The sequence below is a fragment of the Petaurus breviceps genome, unplaced genomic scaffold, assembly GCF_028583685.1.
Source record: "Petaurus breviceps papuanus isolate PSGF00001 unplaced genomic scaffold, PetGlider_PUasm1.0 38, whole genome shotgun sequence".
Taxonomy (NCBI): Eukaryota; Metazoa; Chordata; class Mammalia; order Diprotodontia; family Petauridae; genus Petaurus; species Petaurus breviceps.
The window spans coordinates 66,773,124-66,799,954 of NW_027186304.1; the positions used below are offsets into that span (position 1 = coordinate 66,773,124).

General features: G+C 39.2%; 1 protein-coding gene across 11 annotated transcripts in view; it reads left to right on the plus strand.

Moving 5' to 3' along the window:
- Nucleotides 1-553: 553 nt before the first annotated feature.
- The window catches only part of FAM110B (family with sequence similarity 110 member B), a 214,833-nt gene continuing 188,555 nt past the window's right edge, over nucleotides 554-26,831 (plus strand). For 7 of the 11 annotated variants that reach the window (XR_011170665.1, XR_011170667.1, XR_011170666.1 and 4 more), the window contains exons 1-2: nucleotides 554-973; nucleotides 15,679-15,823. The gene's annotated coding sequence lies outside the window, so the exon portion shown is untranslated. The remainder of the gene's footprint in view (nucleotides 974-15,678; nucleotides 15,824-26,831) is intronic. The other 4 variants (XM_069099981.1, XM_069099982.1, XM_069099976.1 and 1 more) reach the window with 1 other exon arrangement.

Here is a 26,831-nt window from a genome sequence, read left to right on the forward strand (position 1 = left end):
AAGTCTCAGTTAAAACCCCACCTTCTACAGCAAACCTTTCCCGATATCCTATGATGTTAATGATGTCTCTCTGTTGACTATTTCCAGTGTGTGTCCTCTATCTATCTTGTTTGAACATAGTTGTTTCATCTTGTCTACCCTATTAGACTGTGAGCTCCTTGGGAGTTAGGGACTGTTTTTTTTTTTTTTTCTGATCTGACTGATCTCTCTTTTGTATTCCCAGAGTTTAGCACAATCAGTGGCACAAATAGGTGCTTTATAAATGTTAATTTGCTGTCTGGTTAATCTGGTTAAGTTACTGATTGAATGGGGGCAGGCTACCCGCAGCCCTTAGAATTTTACCTTTTGTCCTTTCGGTGTTATTGGGTGGCGTTTAGGGGTTTTAAACTCTGAACTCCCCATGGTCCTCCTTTGAAATAATAATAACAATAACAATAAAGCTTGACCAGAGTGTGCTAACACAAGCTTCCACACGCCACAGCCCCAACTCAAACTAAGTTCCCTCCCTCAACTGCACAGTTAAACATCCCTTAAGCCCTCCCACTTCAGTGTGGACCAAACCATTGCCGCCACAAGCTAAGGCGGCCATAAAACCAACATCGCTATCTCTCTCGGCTGGGGCTTTGCAAGCTCGCAGATCCTGTCCAGAGCCTCGCCGGCCTTCACTTTGCTCACTGCCGGTCTCCTCTGGCAGTGGGGGCACAGGGCTCAGCGGGGGCCGGCGGCAGCCCTCTGCCGCGCTCCCCCGTGGGTGCGGGGGCCAGTGGGCAGGGCCCGGTTTTGCCGAGCTCTTCTTTCCTCGGCCAGCGGCGGCTCCAGCTCCGGGGAGTTTCATTCAGGGTCTAGAGGAAGCGGTTCGTGCACGGGAGGCGGCGGCGGCTCCTCCGAGGACTCTCACTCCACTTCTGCCTTCGGGGTTCGTTAGTTGGCGTCTCCGGGGAGGCTGCCGGGGACGTGCTTGCTGAGGCAGGAGGTGAGGCTTGGCCGGGGAGCCTTGGGGGGGTTGGGGATGCGCGCCGCCGACGCTGGGCTACTCGCAGTCCGAGCGAGCGAGCGAGCTTTCGAGGCTGGAAGCTGGGGATGGCGGGGGAGCGCACAGCTGCCCAGCTGCCTCCGCCTCGGCTGCCTCGGCGCGTGCATTTCCAGTTGTGGCAGACGCCGCTGCCCGGGATACTCGGCAAAAGCCAGCGAGATCTTGCCCCCTCCCCCCAGGTCCTCGCTCTCCACCCCTTCCCCTCATACCCCTTCTACGAGCTGGCCAGTACCGGCTCCGGGGTAGCATCCAGACCCAGTCTGCTGGTGGCAACAATGCCGATCAGCCGCAGGTCTCTCACTGAGATATGGTTACTCCCCCACCTCCCTTTCTTCTTTGCACCTCAGTCATGTCTTTATTGGCTTTGCTTGATTTAGTTTCGGGGGAAGGGATAGTGGTTATTAGGTCAAGCAGCTGAAGTTTCCAGCTTTCAATGAGGAGCAGGAGAAAACTGCTGCTATTTGATGTGTGTGTGTGTGTGTATATGTATCTTACATGTTTAGAAAGCCCCCCAGATCTTGAAGTTGCAGCTTCAGAAGTTAATCTGGGAGGGGGAAGGGATCATCATGTACCCAGAGCTTCAGACCTACTTTCTTAGCCCGGTTTCTGTGGTTGTTCCTTAAAGAAAATCGAATCGTTTATGCTAAATACTTCTGGGGAAACTACATCAATGATAATAAGCTTGCTTTGTCTTCCCATCCCTATTTGGGAGGTTGAAACAACTGTAAATCCTGGGGCTCTGGAAGTTGTCCCCTTTCCTCCGCCCATTATGGTCTCAAATGTCTATGCTTTCTTTGAAAGCACGCAAATTTGAAGGAGAATTAAATTATCTTTGGTTCACTAGTGCCCCAGATCGCTCTGTAGAGTTCAGTAACTAGGCAATAAAACATATCCATGCTGTGGGAAGCCCCTGATGTTTGCTGCCTGAGCTTTGGGTTTCTGTCCTATTATTGCTATTACTACAGATATGGATAGTGCAAAGAACAGGGACGCCTTCCCTCAACCCCCCTCTCCTCTTCTTTCCCCTTCCCCCCCCCCCCCCCCCCCCCCCCCCCAAGCAGCTTTATGGAGAAGGAAGAGATCTTTGGTGTCTTCTGTAATTCCTCAGTAAAGTGGAGAGAAAACACCTGGTACAAGGGAGACTCTGAGGACTGTGCTATTTAACCCCTTCAGGTTGTTAGGCAGATTGAGTAAGCATCATGATAAATGTGCTCATTTTCTATTCTGCCTGTGATGTAGGCATGCTCTGGGCTTTTCCTTGGGGCCAAACTTATGTCCTATGCAAAATCTGGCACACATCTGTCACAACATTACATGAGACTAACTCTTTCAGCGGTTGACTTTGAAAGGGCTACTGACTGCTCTATTTTCAAAAGGGTCTATGACAGTAAGATTAAAGAGTCTTCGATTCAAAAGAGGTTTCCTTGGTTTCTCTCTGTTGATATCAAAGATCATTTTTTTTTCCTATTCAACTCTGTTTTCTTCACTTTTATGATTCTGTTTATTGTTTTGAATATATGGCATCACGACCTGTGGTCAGCCAAATATGATATCAAACTATTAACTTTATTGGCAAGTTTTGCATAACTGACAAGCTAGATTTCTGCAGTGATGATATCTCAGTATATTATTATAGATGTTAATGCCTTAAACCAAACATGATAGACCAGGATGAAATTAGAATTAAAAATGATTTGGATAGGAGTCATTTTTTTAACTTCTTGGTAATCAATGAATATTGAGTGAACTTGAGTTGGTGAATTTATTTGAGCTATTTGGAAATTTGTTGTTTGTGCCAAACCCTTTTAGCTGTGCCCCCAAATATGTTTGTGGTTAACTCTACATCAAAATTAATGATGCTGTGAGTTTCATTTTTAGACTGAAATATCGATTCGTTTATTCTTACTGCCTGACAAAGTTGGATCAACTACCCAGTGTCTAAATTACGTTATGTAGCAGTACACTGCACTGGTACCTAAGTACAGCATCCTGAAAGAGTTAATAGACAAAGCCTCCCTAGGCACCTAGCAGTATAAAAGGTCCCAGAAATTGAAAAGAATCTTAATTGGACAGTATTTCTCTTGCCTATGCTCCTGAATCCCCTAGTGAGTTGTATTATTGCTTATTAAGTTTAACCTGATCTCAGAACATTTTTCTTTTCTTTTTTTTGGAGGGCAATTGATGGGTAAATGACTTGCCCAAGGTCACATGGCTAGCTTTTGTGTTAAGTATATGAGACCGGATTTGAACTCAGGTACTCCTGACTCCAGGCCCGGTGCTCTATTCACTGTGCCACCTAGCCACCTCCTGAATATTTTTCTTATGTAGGTTGATAGTAATATTCCCAGTCAAAAAATTTATTACCATGAGAATATTACATGACTTGCCTAAGGTATCACACTATATTCAAGAGAACAAAAAATAAAAACACGCTCTCTTTATTCTTACCCTTGTATTGAAACTGCTAGAATGCAAGACCTGTCTAGTAACTATGTGGATAATGAAGAAAAATTTTGCCTTCTTGTGTGCCTGATTAAAGGAAAACTATGCTAGTTTTCTCAAAGAAGTTTCATACCAATTTTTTTTTTTTAATTAAGCAATCGGGGTTAAGTAACTTGCTCAAGGTTACACAGCCAGTTATTATTTCTGGGTGTGGTGCTGAGTATCTGAGCCTGGATTTGATCCAGGTCATCCCGACACTGGAGCCGGTGCTCTTACTCGCTGAGCCACCTGGCCACCCCTAAGCCATTGGGGTTAAGTAACTTGCTCAAGGTTACACAGCCAGGTGTTTCTGGGTGGGTGCTAAGTGTCTGAGCCTGGGATTCGATCTCCAGGTCTTCTCAACACTGGAGCCGGTGCTCTTACTTGCTGTGCTACCTGGCCGCCCCACCAATTTTTTTTTCAAGAAAGTAAATTTTATTTTCAGGTTCATCTTCTATTCTTGAAAAGTATAGCTTTCCAGCCCCGAATAGCTTAATAGCTAAGAAAAGCACATTATTGGCTCTTGGAAGCAAAGATGCTGTGGCAGTAGATGGTGCTGTGTAGAGTAGCAGACTGCGTTACATTTATTGGGAAAGTAGGATGTCACAGTTCATAATGGGAAAAGCATTGCATTGGGAATCTGGAGATGTGCCCTGACTTTAGTCAGAAGTAGGACCCTAGACAAGTTGTCTAACTTCTTCGGGCACTTCCCTCATTGGTAAGGAGAATGGATTGAACTACTTGGCTCTCTGTTTTTAACCAACCTTGCCATAATAATAATAATGATAATAATAATAATAGCTATTGTGTATATGGCACCTTCTATATGCCAGGCACTGTGCTAAGCACTTTACAGTTATCTCATTTGATCCTCACAATAACTCCGAGAGGGAGGTGCTATTATTATCCCCATTTTCACAAATGAAGAAACTGAGGCAAACAGGTTAAGTTTACACAGCTAGTTCTTGTTTAAGGTTGTTATTTGATCTCAGGTCTTCATGACACCAGGCCTAGTGCTCTAGCTGCTGCCTCAATCCAATTTCCAAAGATTTAGGGAGGTAACAGCATGAAATCTTCTAAACATTTGCTTCTATTAGCCTTTCATGCTTTTGGACTTTACACTAGACTAGGTTTCCACAGGAAGAACCAAGGTGTTAGACAAATGCTTCATGTGATTATCAAGTTTAATTAGATGAAAGGGTTCTTTCCTCTTTCTCTTCTCTTAATACAGTGGAGCATTTAATAATGAAGTCCAAATAAGAGAAACCTTCAATTAATTTGAATTTTTTTTGGTCACTTTCAGCAGAAATACAGAATTAGCAGGAAAAAATTCTTAACAGGAATGTATTTTTAAAAAATCAATTTCTAGAGTTTGTCCTGGAGTTAGTGAACATTCAGCCCAATTTTTCCTCTATTCTATCACTTTTTCTTTAACTACAGTGCCACATATTGACAATGGGTATGAACATATCATTGATGAACATAAAGCACTCCAAGATCCTGAATCATTTAAGAAAGATATCTATATGTCTTTATCTAATAAATCTGTAAGGCAGCTAAGTTGCACAGTGGATAGAGTGCTGACCCTGGAATCAGGAAGACCTGAGTTCAAATGTGGCCTCAGATACTTAGTAGCTGTGTGACCCTGAGAAAGTCAACCCTGTTTGCCTCAGTTTCCTCAGTTGTAAAAATGAACTGGAGGAGGAAACGGCAAACCACTCCAGTATCTTTGCCAAGAAAACCTCATATAGGGTCACCGAGAGTTGGACATGACTGAAATAACTCAACAAAAATCAATCCATATGTATAGTTCAACATATGCAGTAATGCTGGAAATTGTGCTAGAGAATTTAAGAATGAATTTCAACCAAAAGAAGGCTTTCCTGATAAACTCTTAGTTAACCAGAAAGCTTTGCTAAGTAGAATAACCTATATACACCAAGCATTTCAGTTGACTAAAGTTTTAATATACTCTTTTTTTTTTCTTTGACTCTGGAGCCAACGTTATTTTTTGATGACTTGGATTGACATTATTGCAGAGTGTTTGAACCCTATAGATTCCGAGGGAGATGAATTAAAATGTTAATGAACTTTCTAAGGGAATAATTTAATCCTTAAGATTTATATTGCCCTTTTTTGTTAGTGTTTTGTGTTTTTCTTTTAACCCTAAGGTATTAGTGTTCTATTTTGGAGTAAGAGGACCTGGATTCAAATTTCACTTCTTTCCGTTATTACCTGTATAACCTGGGACAAGTCACTTACCCTTGTTTCTATCAGTTTCTTCATCTGTAAAATGAGAGGTTTAAAACTGATAGCTTATAAAGATTTTTCCCCTCTTAAATATATGATCTTATGAACTGTGTATGGATAAATGAAAACATGACTATCTAGAGCCTACTTCTTTGGATCCATCATCAATTACTTGATGTAGAGAAAGCTTTACCTTTTTTTTTGATCCCTTCATTTTCCCTTAAAAATTTTTTCCTGATAAATCCCTTGATTTATAGATAAAGTTCTTTATCTATACTTAACTTTTTGTCTCACAGAAAACTCTGAAGATTATTGATTCAGATCCTTCTCTTGTGCATCCATTGTTTTTACTTTGTAATTTACAGGACTGAATTAGTGTTAAAACATGTTGGAATTTTTGATTATTAAAGATATTTGAAGCAACATTTTGGAAAAAGTTGAGAGCATTTAAAATTTTTGCAGATCAGCTTTATTTATCAGGAGACAAACCTTAATATTGGCCTTTTAAATGTGTCAGTTATGAAGTGAATCTTCTCCAAAATGAGAAGAGTGGACTTTGAGCTTTTAAGGATTAATTCGAGAAGACACATTATTAACTATAGTTTAGATAGAGATAAGGATTGCTAAATCCTGTAATGTCCTTTTCCAGTCAGCCTTTAAACCACATGGATGAGTTTCTGAAATACTATTTTGCCCCTTTCAGTGATTTTCTTCCTTGTGATAGGAAATTAGCAGAGGCTAAATCAGGAATGATTTCTATATAGCATTTTACAATTTCTTCCTTCTGGTTAGGAGAATGAATTAAAAAACACACAGCTGATTTAGCAACACAGGTTGTTAATCTGATCATTTCTTTAAAATTTGTAGAAGTACTAGGTTTTGGTTGTTGCAAAAAAAAAATGTGTTTCAATTTTGCTAGGAAAGTCACACAAGTACTAAAAATTCCCAAGACATGATCTTTCTATTGGCAAGCCTCAATAAGTAAAACAAATTACTTCCTTTTTTTCCAGCATGTTTGGTGGTAAAATAGGGAACATGTGGACAATTAAACAATTTGAAACTGGCATCAAGCTGTGATTCTAAAATTGAAAATACTTTAGAGAAAAGTTCAAAGGTGATTACCTAAGCCAGAGGAAACAGTAAGTTATTTAGACCGACAGGTTTTTGGAAGAATTAGTAAGAATCCCTCAGTATGTTTTATTCATCAAGGCAAGATCAATGGGTTTCGAAATTGGACTATTCCAGATAAGGTTTTTAAAAATACACAGGCATATGGGAACTCTTTAAAGAGGTTATGTAGTAATGCAGAGCATTTTGTTTCAGATATCATATACAGAATTTGTTTCATGTGTTTAATAGTCTTTTTTTCAGGAAGAATTATAGCATGCTTCAAGAACTATTATTCTTGGTGACAGTTTTACTAAATTGATTGGAGGTTATTGTAAAGAGTGATGATCAAAAAGAAAACAGTTCATCTCTTATCTTTTTATTGTGATTTTTTTTTTGTATCCAGATCATGAATAGATTTTTAGAATTAGAATCTCAAGAAGTCAATTTAATGAAATCACCTGTCTCAAAGAAGGGAATTAGAAAAACAAAAAGAGTCTACTGAATTTAGTTTAAAAAATTTAAAACAAGGGTCCACACATAGTATCATACAGCTAGAGTCATTGTTTTTTTTTTTTGGAGGGTAACTGGGGTTAAGTGACTTGCCCAAGGTCACATGGCTAGGGTATGTGTGTGTGTGTGTGTGTGTGTGTGTGTGTGTGTGTGTGTGTGTGTGTGTGTTAAGTGTCTGAGGCTGGATCCGAACCCAGGTCCTCCTGACTCCAGGGCCAGCGCTCTATTCACTGCGCCACCTAGCTGTCCCTAGATTCATAGTTCTTGAAGGTACCTCAGACACCATCTGATAATAGCAGCTTCATTTTACAGTTGAGGAAACTGAGTTTCAGAGAGTATAAGTAACTTGCCCAAAGTCATCCATATAATAAGTTGAAGAGTTTTAAGTCCTTTGACTCTGGAGCTTTTATTCTCCATTTTAAACCACTGTTTTCCTTGGTCTCCAGAATCAATACAAACACCACACATTGTTTCCTCTAGTAGAGCTCCACGTGTAGACATTTTTGTATACCCTTAACGGCATGATACTACCCACCCATCCCAAGCCATACATGTTGTTTGTTCCTGGCCTTTTTCTCGCTAGTGGAGCTGAAGTAAAGCTTCAGTCATCCTTATTCCATTTTCCTCTGTGATTATAAGGAAGGAGACTGCGAAGGGAAGGCACTGTGCTCGTCCCAGGACCTCTCATTTGGCAAGCAGAGAGTTAAGCAGGCTGCTCATATTCTTACCATGCTTCTTGGGATTTTACAGCATCCCTCAGGGTGCCAGGAAGATAGTGGAGAAGGCCAGTGGCAACGAAAAGAGGCAGTGCTGGGTTTCTTCAACTCAAGGGTCAAACAACAAAAACAGGCTGCAGCTATCTGTCCCTCTAAACAAAGTTCATTTAGCTTGGGTCTCACAGACAAGTTGTATGCTGTTTACTATTATGAAGATGGAATAATGGACAATTTAAGTTTCTTTAGGATATTATAGCTTTCCTGTTGTTTTTCTCAAGTATTTCAGAGAACATTTCCATGTTTTATATTTCATTTCACTTGGAGCCTAGCATACTGAAACTCTCCTATCATACATGTCCTTTCCCCCTCCTCCAGTGATTGTAAATTCCTTGCGTGAGGGTGGGGACTCTATCTCCTAGCACTTAGCCTAGAATCTTTCATTTAGAAGATACTTAGATGGATCTGTGATCTCAATCATGTCACTACTTCCTCCACAAGTGCAGACTGAAGCCCTCCAGACTTTCTGTAATTCCTCTCTAGGGGATATACCCCCATTCTACTGGCTTTAATGTCCTGAATACCCTAACATTACTTAGAGGCTATCTGTTATCTCTCAATCTTGCCACATGACCAGCCACCTTGTTTTCTAAGGATATATGACTTCTACTTTCTTTTATAACAAAAATGTCAACATGAATGGAATTGTTGAGTGTTTCTAGATGCGTCAACTTATGGATTGTTGGAAAAAAGATCACACGTGGATTTGGATTCCCAGTAGTTAAATAAGTGTTTACAGAAGACTTCAGAAGTTTGAGGTTAACATCATCTGGCTCATTTTCTCCTATTCTGCCACTCTCCCTGCAAAAAGAGAAGGGAACAGAACAAGATCAAAGGCTATTTTATATCTTTGCTAGTTTCATGGTCATTAGTTCTATTTTTAAAAAAATATTTATATGGAAATATTTATTGTATATAGAACAGGCTAGCCAGGTGTATCTCACACAGTTTCAATTTTGTTGGCAAGATCCTGAACATCTTAGTTTGAAGCAGGTGCAATATAGGCTTTCTTCTCTTGGTCCTGAACAGTATGTTGAACTTGGCTCCATCCATGTTATACAGTTTCTTTACAATCTTTTGGTGTTTATTGGTCTTGATCTCCACATGGATATCAGGATGATGCCTTCAGTCTTCTTTATCACAGACTCAATGGTAAGGGAAACCAGTGATGGCAAAGTTATCAAATTTGTTCTCCCTAGGGATGCTTTTCCTAAGCTCCTTGCTCTGCCTTTGAAACCAAAGTGTGTGGGGTCTGCAGAAGCTGGGCTATATTTGTATTTTCTTCATTTTATTCCTACATAGACCTGTAAACATGGGCTTTCCTGGTCTTTGACTTGGCTTCTGTCTTAAGTGCTCCCTTTGGTGCCTTTGGTAGCATCTTGGGGGAAATGGGCCTCCAAAATTTTGTACATGCTCTAATGGTCAGTCTTGTGATGGTAAACCTCACAATACTTTAAGTAGGCTGGTTTCTGGACAGTAGACTAAACTGTCCAGAATTTTCTGGCTGGACTAACTAGTAGGGTGTTTTAAGACCTTGGAATCATCTCTGGACATTTAGGAAGCATTGCATTGGGATATTTACAGAGGTCACATAGTAAAGGTTTAATAAATTTTGTTTGGGGGTGGCTAGGTGGTGTAGTGAATAGAGCACCAGCCCTGGAGTCAGAAGGACCTGTGTTCAAATCCAGCCTCAGACACTTAACACACACACACCAAGAAAAACTAGCCATGTGACCTTGGGCAAGTCACTTAACCCCAATTGCCCTACCTTCCCCCCTCAAAAAAAAAAGGCAAAAAAAATTTGTTTGTTTGAATTGAATGAATAAATGTTTGTGTGACTTGAATTAATAGTGTGATACTGTTGTTTGGAATTGCTCAACCATAACTAACTTGATAACGAACACTTTGGATAATAGAAGCAAGGCTCTAAAAGCAACTAATGATTTTAAGCTTTGTGCACCCCAGATGATAAAGGCAATATGTTTTGCCAAATGTTGGACTGGAATCTAGGACATTGCTGGCAGCCTGACAACTACACTGCTGCGTGAAGCCTAGCTGGGCAGAGTCCTGGAAATGATTTTGGAATCTGTCTTTCTCTTTAGTTTTTACTGAACTGTATTTTCAGACACCTTCTTAAGAAGTTAAGACACTCTGTGTATTTCCATGAATGTTCTTCAGCATGGATCACCAATATGATTTCAACAGCATAGTGCCTTGCACATAGTATTCAATTAAGAGTAAGTAAATGAACACATTCATTTTTTGATGAGACATTTGGGTTAAAGTCTTGCCTGTTACACATACTAGCTATATAGCACTTATCTCTCAGGTTCCTTGTGAGGGTCACAAGAGATAAAAAATTGTAAAGTGCTTAGAACAGTCCCTGGCACATAGTAAGTTCTGTATAAATATTAGTTATCATTATCCTCACCATCATCATCATCACTATATGGCCATAGGCAAATTGCTTCTTGTAACAGCATACTAGTGGGTGTGCCCTCCTGAAGTCTCTCCCCCCATTCTAGTCCATTTTAAATGACCTGCCAGCCAGAATGTATCTGAAATGATAACTTGAAGTCTGATTTTCTTGACTCCGAGGCTATCTTTTAAACTCTACTGCTTCTTGAGCAGCAGTGTAATTGACGGTTAAAGATAAATACAGATACCCATGCATGCACAGAAATGCATTAGCTCTTCTCCCTTGCCACCATGGTTTCCATAATTTCTTGGTACAAAATCAGTGAAGAGAATTAAAAAGTTTAAAATAGGAGAAAGGAGGATGGAATGGTATCCAAGAGTCAAACAGTATTGTGGCAGATTGTTTGGGAAATGATGAATTAGGCATACTTTGATATGGCAAAAATTCTGGCTTCATATCCTGACTTTTTTATTTGTTCCTGTGTGACCTTAGGCAAATCACAACCTCTCTGGGCCTCTGTTTCCTCATCTGTAAAGTGAAGGAAATGCATTGTGATCTACAATGTCTTCTTCAAGCTTTAAATCTGTAAATTTTTGATTCTATGATGTTGTACATATAACTTTTTGTTACTTGAGGGTATTTGTTCCTTTTAATCTACTCCCTGGTCTGTGCTCATTTGAATGTTCAATGATTGGAATGCTGAGATTATTAAGTATCAGACATGTTTTTCTTTCCATCAAGATCTATTCTTATTCAGTGACTATGTGGATAGAGAAAAACTGAATTTTGGTTGTTAGTATGAAGTCACAGTTTCTCTTTGCTGCATTTTGGCCTGGGAAATTAGATTGTGAGTAGGGATGAGGCACTGACCAGGGAAATTAACCCCTTTTGAGGGATAGGCTATCTGATAATTAACTGAAAATCCAGTGTCAAATGTTGGAACTTTTTGAGTGTATGTTCCAGATAGTTTTATTGGGTTAGCCTCTAGGATCTTTGGATAATAGATTTAAAGTGCCTATTAAAGGAATTCACAGTTATAATTTGTAATTGTAACTATGTATTTGGAGGAAAGTTAGAATCTAATAGATGTTGTAATCCAAACTACAATATTGGATCACACTAAGGAATACAGGAATATCTAGTTTTATTGTGTTTACAGATATTGTGATTGGGGTTTTTTGTTGTTGTTTTGTTTTACAAATTGAAGGTTTGTGGCAATCAAGGCAGTCTATTGGTGCCATTTTTCTGACATCATGTACTCACATCATGTCTCTGTGTCACGTTTTGGTAATTCTTGTGATATTGCAGATTTTTTCATTATCAAATCTGTTATGGCGATCTGTGATCTGTGATGTTACTATAGTAATTGTTTTGGGGCACTGTGAACCACACCCATATAAGATGGCAGACTTAATATATCTTGTGTGTGTTATAACTATTCCTCTAGTAGCCATTCCCTGTGTCTTTTGTTCTTCCCAGGCCTCCTACTTCCTTGACACACAACGATATTGAAATTATGCCAATTAATAACCCTACAATGGTGTTTAAGTGTCTAAATGAAAGGAATAGTCTATCTATGACATTGTTATCTTATTTTAACAAAATGCCCCAGCTACTCCAATCTTCACCAGCCACCACCTTGATAAGTCAGGAGCCACAAACATCGAAGCAAGACCCTCCACCATCAAAAAGATTAAGACTCATTGCAGGCCCAGATGACAGAATTTTTTAGCAATAAATTATTTTTTAATTAAGGTATATACATTATTTGCTTTATTGTGGTGGTGTGGAACTGAACCCCCAAAATCTGAGAAGTAAGCCTGTAGGTAATGTCCAATTGTATTGTAAAGATCAATCTGAAAAATCAATAAGCCCTTATTTATTGCCTGCCAGGTGCCTACCAGTCTGCTGAATATAGGATAGGCTTATATGAGAAATATTTATATTAATTTTAAATGAATTTTACTTGGAAAATATGAATAAAATGAAAAATAATGTAAATATGTAAAATGATTTGGGTGTGTCTTTAGTGAAGATTCATTTTATTCAGTGTTAATAAATAAGTGTCTATATTTCCCCAGTTATAAATGCTTTTAAGTGTGTACTTCTATGAAATCGATGGCTACTTGTGTGTCCTATTTTGGGAAGATGATGCCTTGTAGCTATGTGACACCTTTTTTCTTTTTGAACTCAGCAGCCCTGAAGTAAACTGCCTAGGCTAATAATCCCTTGTTGATATTTCCAAATGACTTTTCCAGAGTCATTCTAACGTGAAGAATTCTGATGGCAAAGCCTCGGTTCAAAACAGATATTGTGATGAGAAGCACATGCCTCACTCTGGTCATTTCCCACACTGCTATCAGGCCCTGTGGATTAAAGATAAAGCAGAACTCAAAAGGTTTTTTGTGTTTTTTTTTAAACTGTATACTGCCCCACATCTTGTTATTTAATGCCCCAAAGACCTAAAGTACTCTTCTTGTATTAACTTCTGTTTTTCATTAATTCAGTGATATAATTTCTGTAATAAAATCAAACTATTAATAATCAGGCCAGCTGTTCCTAAGCATCATCTAAATTATTTTATAGGCACATCCTGCTTATGCTTGCCTTTACCATTATCATTTCATAATAACATCATTAACACATTAAAAACCAAACCCCATGGTAAAGCCCAGAACGCCACTTCCCTTCCCCAATCCCGGTTATATTTCATTTAACCTCTGGATGCATAACACCTTTATGTTATATAATCTTAGCTAGTCCTTCACTGCTGTGTGGCTATCCTTTTATTCATCCCTGAATGACTGTCTATTCCCACAGTATCATTTCTAAACTTTCTCTTCTCAAACCTTCTACAACTATTCCTTCACCCTCGTTCCCAACACATGACCTCATTGCTCGATCGGCTGAGGAAATAGAGGCCCTCTGTCCTGACCTCCCCTCTTCTCCCATTTGTGCCTCTGAACCCTTCCACATCATCTTCTGCTCTTTACTCCTTATTCCATTCCCTGACAAAGAGGTAGCCCTTCTTCTTGCTCCAGGACAGTTCCTTTGCATGAGGATTCCAACCCATTTCCTGAAATTGTCCCTTGGCCCTTCCTTCTCATTATTTTACTTTCATCTTCAGTTTCCCCCTATTTAGTAACACCTTTTCTGTGGCTTTACAAACCTACCCAGTCTTTCCCATCCTTAATGAATCTTCATTTGGCTCTACTGTGCATCATCCTGTTAAGCTATTGTCCTGTATCACTTCTCCATCATCCCTCTTGTCCAATGGCTTGTCAAGTCTTATTGATTTTACCTTTATAATTTATGTTGTACCTGTTCCTTCCTCTCCATTCACATGGCTACCACCTTAATTCTCACCCTCATTACCTCTTGGCTGCAATATTGCAACAGCTTCCTAATTGATTGTCTGACTGGATCTCTCTGCCCCAATCAATCTTCCACACAGGTATCAGAATAATTTTCATATGACACAAATCTGACCATGTCCTTCCCAAACTCAAGCTTCAGTGCTTCCGTATTGCTTTCACAGTAAACTTCAAATGCCTCAGCTTGGTATATTCTTCACAGTCCTTTTCTAGCCTACCTTTCCATGCTGATTTCACTTAATGGCACTTTAGGTACTCTACATTCCATCCAAACTGGTCCAACTGCTGTTCCCTGGACTTAACATTCCATTTCCTTCGTCCTTGTCTTTTCACAGGCTGTCCCCTCATGCCTGGAATGTTTGCTACCCTTGCCCCTACTTATTAAAATCCCTAGCCTCATTAAAGGTTCAGCCTATGGGCCACCTTTTAGGAGAAGCCCTTTTGGACTCCAGAGTAATTTGTGTTCTCTCCTTTCTCAAGTTATGTATTTATTTCTATGTGTCATTTCCCTAGTAGAATCTTGGCTTCTTGAAAGTATGGACCTTTTTTGATTTTTTGTCTTCCTGTCACTAGTGCCTAGCACAGGGCCTTACTTAAATACTTATTGAATCTGATTGTTTTGGAATTCTGCCTATGACTCTTAGTAATTATATTACCTTGGGTAAGTCACTTAATCTCTCTGAGACTTGGTTTCCTATCTGTTAAAATGGAGGTACTTATAACAATGGCACCTAACTCACAGGTATGCTGAGATACAAATGAGATACAAGTCTTGAAAAACTTAAAGTATTGTATAAATGTGGGTGGTTATTATTAGTGCCTTTTGTGCTGATAAGTTGTTAAAGCACTATATAAACCAGCTGTTGTTGTTAGTGCCTTTTGTGCTGATAAGTTGTACCTTTCTGTCCTCATGCTCTTTCAGGGAATGACTGCTTTGTGTTCCTGACTGCTTAGCTGATGATGACAGTTTGAAGTGTGAATTTTTCAGAACATTAGACATACCTATAATTGAAAGTAGGCATATATAAAGGCAGTCATTAATTCATTCATAATGCATTCATTAAATACTACTAGATGACAAACACTGTGTTAAGTTTTAGGGATACAAGAAGAGGAAAAAGGCAGTCCCTGACCTCAAGGAGTTTACAATCTAATGGTTGGAGACAATAGACAAATATATGCAGATCTCTCCCTTCTAGGAGTCTGCATTTTAATGGGGGAAGACAATAAAGGGAATCTAGAAAGGGATAGTGTACATATGTAGCCACATGGTTTCAAAAGGGATAGGAAGTGATATAGAGCCTTGTTTCCAAGGTAAGATATGGCAAAAGGTTCACCCATTAGAACCCATCATTTTGGTGGGAGGGGGAATGAAGAAGCTGAAGATGAAGAACATAGACTCCAATGGCTGGGAAGTTGGCTTTGTTTGTCCAACTGGGATGTAAAAAAAGGAGAGGGTTATGTGTGGTTGAGCCCATCCCTAATGGATTGTTTTGACAGTCATTATTATAAACCATTGAACAGTTCTGGCAGGGAACTTCCTCTTGAAGTCAACCAGACTGAGCTGGAATGTCTTCCCAGAACAGCCTACTTTCCATATTGGGAAACTAGTACCCATGACTGAGTGAATCGGTCTGTTCTCCCTAGACCAAGTGCTAGGATTTTTGTGTTGTTTGATAGGAATTGTGATGAGCAGCACACCATAATCCTGCCTTCTCTTTCCTCTAGACACTGCTGCCACGTATCTCCCTGCATGCATCCCCCCAGCTCTGTGAACAAAAGGATTAGGACTACATGCCCATGAGCCAACTCTAGCTGTCCAGTGGTCCTAATTCCATTCCTCTTTTGCATGTAACACCAAGCCGCTGATGGTGTAAGTGTATCCTGAACGCTAAACTGTGCTGATTGTTCTCTGAAATGACATTTACCATGTGTAGACGTGGCCTTAAAGGGCTGTCCCCATTGTGCAAATCTCTGTGTAGCTTGTTAACGTGAAGGATGTACAGCTCAGTATTGCCTATTTGAGATCAGTGGTGCAATGTTAATGTAACAGAGAATGCCTATTAAAGGGAGAAAAAAGAGGGTTTGCTAGCTTTTGTTTTGTTTGATGGTGGGATTTTCAGTGTCATTTTCCCTATTTTTTCCTCTTGCCCCATTTTTGGTTAATAAAGTAATAAAACTTTCTTTGTTTTCTTATATTTGTTGTATAAAATCATAAAACTCCTATGGGAAAAAGCTGTTCTGTCAGAAAGAGGCTAAATTCCAAAACTTCAAACAGCAAACCTCTAACAGACAAGACAACTTTTATCTGTGCTAATAGATTTTTAAAATAGATAATTTGTCACCTTATAGTCTCATGAAAGAAAACTGAGAACCATGAAAAGCTTACTGGCACAGGAAAGATTTTTTTTTTCTGCACCACCTAAGGTAAGACTAACGCCTAGTTTAATCTCATTAAAAATAAATGATGCCTCAATTTTGACGGGCATTTCTTTTAAGACAGCAGAGAGTGGCTTATTACAGAGATTGGATTCCGTGTTCACATAATAACAGATAGCTTGTTGAGTGACCCCTCCCCCCCCCATAACATCACATAGGATAATGAATTCAAGAGAAAGAAGAAATTCCTCCATTTTTTGGGAAGAAAGCCCTTATTAATAATATTAGACCTCTATCTAAAGGGCATGATGAAGAATAGAGACAGATAATGGACCACCATGAAATGCCATTTCATTAGATTGTGAGCTTCTTGAGGGTAGGGACTTTTCTTTTGCCTCTTTGTTTTTATCCCTAGTGCTTAGCACAGTACCTGGCATATAATAGGAGCTTAATAAATGCTTATTGACTAAAGTAAAAAAATGAAAATGCACAAGTCTGTTAGTATTCACCATGCCCCTCTTAAAGCTCTCAGGTCCAGGTTTCCCTTTCTTCCACTTACTTCCTCACAGAATCGGTGTCCCAAAATGTCAGTTAGTAGGAATTCAGGGCATTTTAATACACTCTTACCTGACCTGAGTTAGTATTTGTTTGTCCAGCCTCTTCCTGAAGAACTCTGTGGAGGGGGAAGTTGTCTGTTCAGCTTTGGGGTATCTTTTTTTTTTTTTAATTAAGCAATCGGGGTTTAAGTAACTTGCTCAAGGTTACATGGTCAGTTATTTCTGGGTGTGGTGCTGAGTATCTGAGCCCAGATTTGATCCAGGTCATCCCTACGACACCAGAGCCGGTGCTCTTACTCGCTGAGCCACCTGGCTGCCCCTAAGCAATTGGGGTTAAGTAACTTGCTCAAGGTTACACGGCCAGTTATTTCTGGGTAGGTGCTAAGTGTCTGAGCCCGGATTCGATCTCCAGGTCTATCTCAACACTGGAGCCGGTGCTCTTACTCTCTGTGCTACCTGGCCGCCCCAGCTTTGGGGTATCTTGAATGGTTATTTTGTGAAGTTTAAGTTTGCCTCTTTGTATCTTCTAACCAATGATTTCTGAGACCAAAGAGAACAAGTCTAACTCTTCTGCCACAGGACAGCCCTTAAGATACTAGAGAAAAGCTATCAGGTCTCCCCCTCCCCAAGTCTTCTTTACTATAGGTTAAATATGCCCTTATTAAATATGCCCAATATTCTTTACTATAGCTTAAATATATCTTCAACAGATACATGTCCCTTCACTGTCTTGGAAGCCCTGTTATTGGGTAACTTTCCAGTTTATCCAGTTTTTCTGAAGTGGTGCCTAGAACCGAATATTCTAGGTGTCTGACCAGGGTAGAGCTCAACAAGACCATTTGTGCCTGCCCTCCCTTTCTATCCCTACCAACCCAAGTTCTTAATGCTATGCCTTTCTTTAACAAAAACAAAACAAAACAAAAAAAAACCTACAAATATTTATTTATACGTTAATGTTGAGGGTTGGACTGGAATTTAAGTTAAAAAAGAGAGAAAAGTTAAACAGTCTATGATACGAATCCTGTACAGAAGAGAGAAGAGGAAGAAGACAGGTTATGGGGAAGGGGAAAAGATAGTCACACACACACACACATACACAAACACTACACGTACACATACACACACACACACACATACACAAACACTACACATACACACAAGATGAAGGAAGGTAGGCTAGGCAGCCAGGGTCAGGGCTCTTGGCTAGTCACCTGCTTTATGTAGGTTTCAGCAGGTGCTTTTGAATATAGTTTGTTTTTCTTTTTGCTTTTTTTTTTTGGAGGGAGGAGGACAGGACAGTTGGGGCCAAGTGATTTTCCCAAGGTCACAGGGCTAGTAAGTGTTAAGTGTCCCAGGCCAGACTTGAACCCAGGTCTTCCTGACTCCAGGGCCCGTGCTCCATTTGCTGCACCACCCAGTCACCCATCAGCAGGTGCTTTTTAAAGGCTGTGGAATTTGTCCAAAGTTGAGCAGCCTGCACGTTCAATGGGTTGTCAATGTCCAGCAAGCTTTAGCTAGATAGCAGGATGGGCCTGGCATCATACAGCGCTGACCCCACTTGTCCTTGAGGATGTCCAAACAGATATTGCCTTGGGTGTCTGCATTAGGATGGTAACAAGGTGTGACAAATTTCACCTATGGGTTGCTGTTGGGGGATTCCAATCTTGTACCATAGGTCTTCATATACCATATGAAGATTCATATGTCCCATGGATGGTCCCAATCCACTTGGAAGAGATTGTCTCACTCTAGGAAGGCAGGCATTCTTTTGTTTCCAGACATCATTAGGGTCACAAATCCCTGCTATAACCTCCTGCCCACCGACCTGCGGGCAGCTTACATCCCAGGCCTGGTCACCTTAAAGGACAGCAGCAGTGGCGCTGGCAGGGCCAGGTCATGGGGAACTGGAGATAAAGGAAGAGAAACTCCCGGCCAGCAACTGCTGCTATGCCTTTCTTAACTTAGCTTAAGAATGCATTAAAATGGCTTTCTAGGATTGCATGTCTGTGTTGCATAATTCTGAGTCCAACACGTAGAGGCATGAAAGTCAGGAGACTATGGGGGGAGATTGGATGGAAGGAGGTGTTTTAATCTTCTTAAAAACCTTTAGGAAGATGTTTCAATCTCCCAATATTATTTTTTCTTTTCAAATAACTAAAATACTGAACAATGTGGACTAGTAGATATTTTTCTATTTTAGCCCTAGTACAATAATGATATCATTGCATTTGTATTGTGCTTTAAGGTTTACAAAGCTCCTTATCACTAGCACATAGCCCAGAGACAGATTTTGACTCATTACCTTGTATAAACACCATTAAATTATGATGTAATCAGCCTTCAAGGCAAGTTTTAAAAGTTACCTTTTGGATCCTTTTATTACCCCTTCTAACCAATAACTTTTTGTTAATGCATTTGATGTCATGGATCACCAGTGAACTGATCATGTAGTACCAATGTCTTGAATTTTTGTGGACATCTCATAGATGATTTTTTTAAAAAGCCTGGTCTAATTTCTCGTTATTTCTGAGAGTCTTCCATTTTCTTAGTTCTAGAATTACAAAACTTTGCCAGAACACTGGCAATCTTACTTAAATCAATTAAGTAAAGGTCAAGTAGGATTGATAATAGACAGGACTAACCTAGGAATTATATAGGTTTTCTAGATTTTTTTTCTCACAAAATTAGATCTGTGGAATCTTAAATCTTCAAACCTTAGAGATAGTGTTATGCCAGCTTTTTACCTGATGTATGAACCTCCTCTCTATTATCACCAGCAAGTGATCATCCCACCTCTGTTTGAGAACCTTAATGTCTCTCAAAGCAACTTTTTGAGTTTTTTTTTCCTTTTAGTTTAGCCAAAATCTCTATTATTGAACATGCCAGGTTATTACTGTTGTAAAGTTTGACTAGTTTATTAAGTTGGATGTTTATCATATCTCTGATACTGGCAACCCTTTTATTTATTTATTTAGCTTTTAGGAGGGCAATTGGGGTTAAGTAACTTGCCCAAGGTTACACGGCTAGTTTGTGTGTGTGTGTGTGTGTGTGTGTGTGTGTGTGTGTGTGTGTGTGTGTTAAGTGTCTGAGGCCAGACCCGAACTCAGGTGTCCTCCTGACTCTGGCGCTTTACTCACCGCGCCACCTAGCCACCCTAATACTGGCAACTCTTAAAGCTTTCTATGAAGCTCATAAAAGATTTACACCTTGGATGAGGATTTTAAAATTCTATGTGTGTGTATATATATATATATATATATATATATATATATATATATAAGATATATATTTGCATACAAATATAAATGCATATGATTATAATACATGTGTGTATTTTTATTCTTTCTGTGATAAAGGCAACAATATTGCTTTTATAGAGGTTCATTAGCTTTAAATAACTAACTCTGTAATCCTTAGTATAATAAAGGTAATAATGGACACTTATGTAACACTTTGAGGTTTACAAGGCACGTTATATACATAATATCATTTTATCATCATGCCCACCCTATGAGATAGGTATTATAAGTCTTATTATCTCCATCTTACATATGAGGACATCACTCTGAACTGTGCACATCATCCCCAGCTGTCTTGCCCACCCTGGCACCTTCTCTCCTAATTGGTGAATTCCTGAGTAGGATTGTTGCTCCAGGCAGGATTACTTAACTCTTGTTCTAGTTTACTCTCCATACTGCCCCACCTCTTCACCCAAAGCTTAATTCCTATGTCTCCCTGATTCTATTTTCTAGTTCTCCTTGGTCATTCACCTTGCTCTATTAGAATATAAGGTCCTTGATTGTAGGGATGATCTGGTTTTCTGGTAACCCTAGCAGTTAGTACAGTGTCTGGCGCATTGTAAACACTTAATAAATGCTCTATCAGTCTGAAGCTGTGATTTGCTCGTGATTATATACATACATACATACACACACACACACACACATATATATACATATAAAGTTCACAGAATAGGGATTTAAATTCAGGTATTTCTTAACTCCAAATTTAGGTCTCATACTGTCTAATAACATATTGTCTGTGGCAATTTAAGCCCATATGAATCTTCACTTTCGTCTTCCTATTTATTTCTGGGCCCATCTTATTGTCCATTCAAAAAACAATATGTATAAGATGTATTCTGATGGATGAGCTTTATAGGCTTACTGTTTAATTGCATGTCATAGTCTAAACAATAAGCATTTGTCATCCACTTGTTTTTGTTTTTCATTTTTCCTCCATGGGTATTTAGTCCAAACTCTTTTTTTGAGAGATTGTGAATCTCATTAGAGGATATGCTATGTTGTTTCCAAATGCAATCAGCTCAGTGTCATCCAAAAACATCAGCATCTGGAGGGCTTCACCCTCTTTAGGGGATTGAATTCTCCTGCGTCTCCTCCTATCAGTGGGAAACACCTTTGAGCCTACAATACCTGTGCCATCCTTGCTGGGGAGGGGGTGGGGGGCGACGACGACAAAGATGGTGTCTTTGAACAAAGTTATTTCTATTGGGTACTTTAAGGATCTATTTCTAAATTTGACATATTCGTAGGAGACAGACATTACCAAACAATAAGCCCAGTGAAATCTTCATTCTTTGCATCTTTCTGGACAATTTTGTAATTGTTGAAGAATGGTCTCTGGTGGAATTTTACATTTGAAAGCCTATTTCCTTCTTGCACTCTCATCAAGAATGCTCTCATATGTAAATGTAGATTATTTATACTCATAAGCATTTTTATATAGATGCGAAAGGAGAATTAGGAGTTTAATAATCATTTAATAATCATTCAGGCATCTTTTTGGGAGAAGGGCCAGTGATGATAAGGTGCAAGAGCCTAACGTTGCTTATGAGAAAATGTAAAATTCTTTTTTAATGACCCCAAGCTTCTCCATGAAAAAAGGCTCATCTCTTCAAGTGGTAGTGTCATTACAGTGATGTTCTATGGCTTCATGGTCTGGAACACTGTGGTTTCTTAAAAAAAATGGAACTGAATTTTATTGGAAAGACCCATCTTGGATCTGAGTTAGCTACTGAGCATTTCAAGCACTGGGAGAGCAAGGTATGCCCAAGGTTGAGCTTACATGCTCCATGGGTATCCTGAGGATGTCAAGAGAAAAAGTGGAAGGTGCTCAGAATATTGAGTGAACTCCCTGTGGCAAAATTATGGGGAGACATGGATAAGAGTACAACAGAAAGAGGACCAGAGGATGGGCAGAGATGGCTGTATTGTTGTCTGTGTTGTAGGAGAGAATAAGGACATGGATGAGATCATAGACCAATTTGAATATGAATTGATGCAGTTTGGGAGGGGGCCAATTTAAAATTAGGGCACAGGTTCTCTCTTTCTCCCTCCTTTCCCTTCCTCCCTCTCTCTCTTTCCCCCTCCCTCTGACTCCCTTCCCTTCCAAGTACTTCTTTCTCTGTTTTTAAAGATTTGTCAAAGAGGTATTTGCTTTCAATTATATGTGGATTTACAGTTTATTTCTCTCAATATTTATTTACATGTTATTTTATTTTTATCCCACCACTTTGCAGTGTGGTAGAGTATAAGGACTCCTAGCCTTGGAGGCAGGACTTAGAATCTTGGCTTCCTTACTCTTTTTTGAGACCTTGGCCAGATCACTTCAGAGTTTGTTTCCTCTTGCTCAAAGTGACAAGGTGGGCATGAATGATATCTGTAGTTCCCTTTCATTCTAAGTCTATGACCCTAAGTCTGCTGGTTAAATGTGGCAGTATAGAGAAACAAACCTAATAGATATGACAGTTGAACCGCTGGAGATAATCACCAAAAAGTCCTAAATATTTGTAGATGGGTCAGAAGGTAGAAAATGAACCAATATAATTTTCACTTTAAAAAAGGTAGATTTGTACAATCTAGTGTTCAAAGGGATTTTATAGGCCATCTATTCTAACCTGCCTAATTTAAAAAGAAGGAACTTTAGGTTTACAGGGCTTCAGTGATTTGCCCGACATCAAACAGCTAATAAGAATTCAAAACAGTGTCTTCCAACTCAGTATTCATTTTGTCTTTCCCTGTACCATGCCATGCTACCCCTATAGAACAAGGAGCCACAAAATACTTTAAATGGATCATTAATTTTAGTGTGTGAGCATTTCTGTAATAACCTAGTGATCTCTAGGAGCTAGTGTGGGTTCACAAATAACATTCCATACTAAGCTTATCTTTTTAAAAAAAAATTATAGTTTTATCAGACAGATAGATAACACTTTATGCCTATGTCATATTCTGATCTTGATTTAAACAAAAATTTTCTTATGATATCCTTCTGGATAAGATAAAAAATGTGACTACTATAATTAGGTAGATTAATAGCTAAGTTTATGCAGCATTAATCAATTAAAACATTGAATAATATATTAATATTAGCTTGTAGGACAGTCCTTGCTGTTATATTCTTTGGAGTTCTGCACTTCAAATGGTTTTAGCTCATTGTTTGAGGTTTTTATTTTTAATTCAGTGTCATGAATGAAGACATTGGTGGCATCTTTATCAAATATGGGGGTAACATGAAACAAAAATGACAGAATTGACATATTAGATGACAGAATCAGTATGCCAATAGATCTTGATAAGCTGGAATAATATACCAAAGCCAATAAGATGAAATTTAATAAAGATAATTATGAAACACAGCATGTAGGTTCAAAAAACCAAGTCTATAAATACAGATTTGGGAAGATAGAGTATTTCATGTGAAATAAAGACCTCTAGATTTTGATTAACTGTCAAGTAATGTGCTTTGACCTCTTTGGGTTATATCAATATAGTATATAGGACAAGGGAGATGTTGTGCTGTACTTGGCAGTGGTCAGCTTGAGTCTGGAGTACTGTTTTCAATCTCAGTGCCATGTTTTAGGAGGAATGTTGATACTCTGGAATGAAGCCAAGATGGGATGGGATATGAGGAATTGTTGAAGAAACTAGAATAGACTGAAGATGAAAAAAAATTGGGTTCGAGAGAGGGAGAAAGAGGAGGATGAGAGTTCTTATGATATGTTTGAATGGTTTCTGTGTAGTTTTAGATGGTAGGTGTGCTCTACCAGGCCATGGATGCTATAGGAAGACAGATCTTGACTCTGACTATCAAGAATAGTCTAACAATTAGAACTGCCAGATGACAGAAGAATTACCTTTTAAGTAGAGAGTTTCCTATCATGGATAGCATGTAAGCAGAAACTGTATGAATGAGCCACCATTGTCTTGCTTCAGTCTACTACCATGACCTAAAATAGACAATAGAAATTTCTGATCTATAGATATATCTGATTGAAAAGAAAGTGGGTAAGAATGAGTAATAATTGGAAGAATATCCATGTTCCATTGGCATCATCTCAATGTCAAAAGAAAATGTCAAAAGGCACCTAACATTTGGATGGAATTCCTTGAAGAATTTAAGGGGGAGGCATAGTCCCAGAATGGGAAGGTATGGGGGAGGGGAGAGGAAGCTATTTCATTGGAAGGAATATTTTCACATAGAAGGTCAAAAACTGACTTGAGTTGACTTAAGGAAGGAAAGAAACAGTCATTTATTAAGAGCTTACATTGTGCCAGGCACTGTGCTAAGCACTGGGGATATAAATACAAGCAAAAAAATATAAATACAATACAAAATAAAAGACAGTTCCTGTCTTTAAGGAGTTTACATTCTTTTTTTTTTTTTTTTGCTTTTTGGAGGGGGGAAGGTAGGGCAATTGGGGTTAAGTGACTTGCCCAACATCACACTGCTAGCTTTTTGTGTTAAGTTTCTGAGGTCGGATTTGAACTCGGGTCCTCCAGACTCCAGTGCTGGTGCTCTATTCACTGGGCCACCTAGCCTCCCCAGGAGTTTACATTCTAATAGAGGAAGAAAGCACATAAAAGGGGGTAAGGATTGAAGTTACCTAGCATGGAGGCATGTTCTTGAAGTCAAGAAATCAAAATCAGAAGCAGAAGGGGAATAAAGGTTTGTTGGCCTGGGCCTCTCTACAAAATAGATGCCCCAGGAGGCACGCACCAGTGCTATCAGGGGACTGGCCTGGTGGAAGGATATTGCAGAGTGAGAAGGATGCAGCCATGGTTGGATGTTCCAGGGCAAGGAGTATCTAGTCGCTGAGGGGAACTTCCAGAAAGAAACAGCAGCTGAGACATGGTTTTAAACTCTAGAAGTCAAGTTTAGATCTGGGAGGGAAAGTTTCTGTTGAATAAGTCTACATTGTTCGTCATTTTGTTGGTTTCTCTTCTGAAAATAAAATAATCTTGGGGAATGCTGATAGATTATTGCATCCTCCTCCTCAAGTGTTAGAACTGTGCAAGATAGATCTGAATTAGAATAATTTGATTAAATGACCTTATAAGTTCCTTCTGGGGCAGTGAGTGGGAGTGGGTGTATAGAACACTGACCTGGTAGTCAAGAGGACTTGAGTTCACATGTGGCCTCAGACACTTACTAGCTGTGTGACCCTGGGAAAGTCACTTGCTTCAGTTTCCACATCAGTAAAATGAACTGGAGAAGAAAATGGCAAACCACTGTACTAAATTTGGCAAGAAAACCCCAAATGGGGTCACAAAGCAGACACGACTGAAACTGCTCAACAACAAAGGTTTCGTTCTTACATGAGAATGTTGTAATTCCATTATGGGGCAAATAGTTTTCACCTATTGTCATTGACATTTTTGCCTTTTAAATCAGATCTAAGACTTTATTAGCATAGGGAACTCTCAATGAGAAAACACCTCTTTACCAGTATAGATGGTTACCACCTCTCTACTTCATGATCAATTTCCTGGGGGAACTGAGTGTTTAAGTAACTTACCTAGGGTCACACAGCAAGTACATATTAGGGGTAGAACTTGAAACCAGGCCTTCCGAAGTCCGAGGACTATTTTTTTCCACTTGCCTTCATTTCTAACATTAAATAATCTTTTTTTCTCCCTATTATGAAACCAGTTCCCTGTACCTTAGAAGCAGTGTGAGACTTCGTTTCATGGAAGACTTAACAGCCTATTCAGGGCAATTTCTTAGGGACAAAGGGTTTGAAAATAAGGTCAACTCCCTTCAGCAGGGGAACAGCCTGATAAATACTTGCTAGCAAAGTGCCAAATACAGACAGGAGGGTTTTTTTTTTTAATCTCCAACACTACATTTGTTACAATATATTAAATATGCTTGGGAAGCAGGAAGACAGACCTATCTTATTTTAAGTAAATTCATTTTCCAGAAATTAACTTTTACAAACTCTGAAGTGATTTCGAGGTTGGATAAAATAATGCATTATTGGATTCTTTCTTGTGAATTGTGTCAGTTTGGGGAAAAAAGCTGGACTTGGAGTCAGGAGAACTGTGTTTAAATTCCCCTTTTGACATTTATTAGCTAGCTCATCATGGGCCACTTAACCTCTCTGAACCTCAGTTTTCTCATCAGTAAAATGGTAATAATAACCCCAATTCAAAAAGTTGTTTTTGAGGAATGTACTTGTTAAGTGTTAAAACTCTATATAAATGAGTTGTTGCAATTGTGGGTATTGTGAGTAATTATTCTGCCTTAAAACTTGAGGTAGCTGTTTGGGTTCTCTTCCATGACCACAACTCCTCCATGACTTTGAGAATTAGACTGATTGGAAAATTCACAACTCTCCAGCCAACCTGGTGATGCACTTCACTGGCGTTGACTAGACTGGTCCTTAGACAAGAGGTAGTCAGCTACCTGGCCTAAACTTGAAGTGTATCCAGCTTGAGAGACCTGCCAGAACCTTTTGTTTACCTGGAATAGCCTTTTGGGGTCTCAGTTAGGCTATGTACGTCATCATTTGACTTTTTTTTTTTTTGGACTAGATAAGTGAATTCATTGACAAGGTCAAATCCCAGGGAGCACCTATACAAAATTAGAAGTCAAATGGAGTGTGGTGCAACTTGTGGAGTCAACAAGTATTTCCCAGACGTG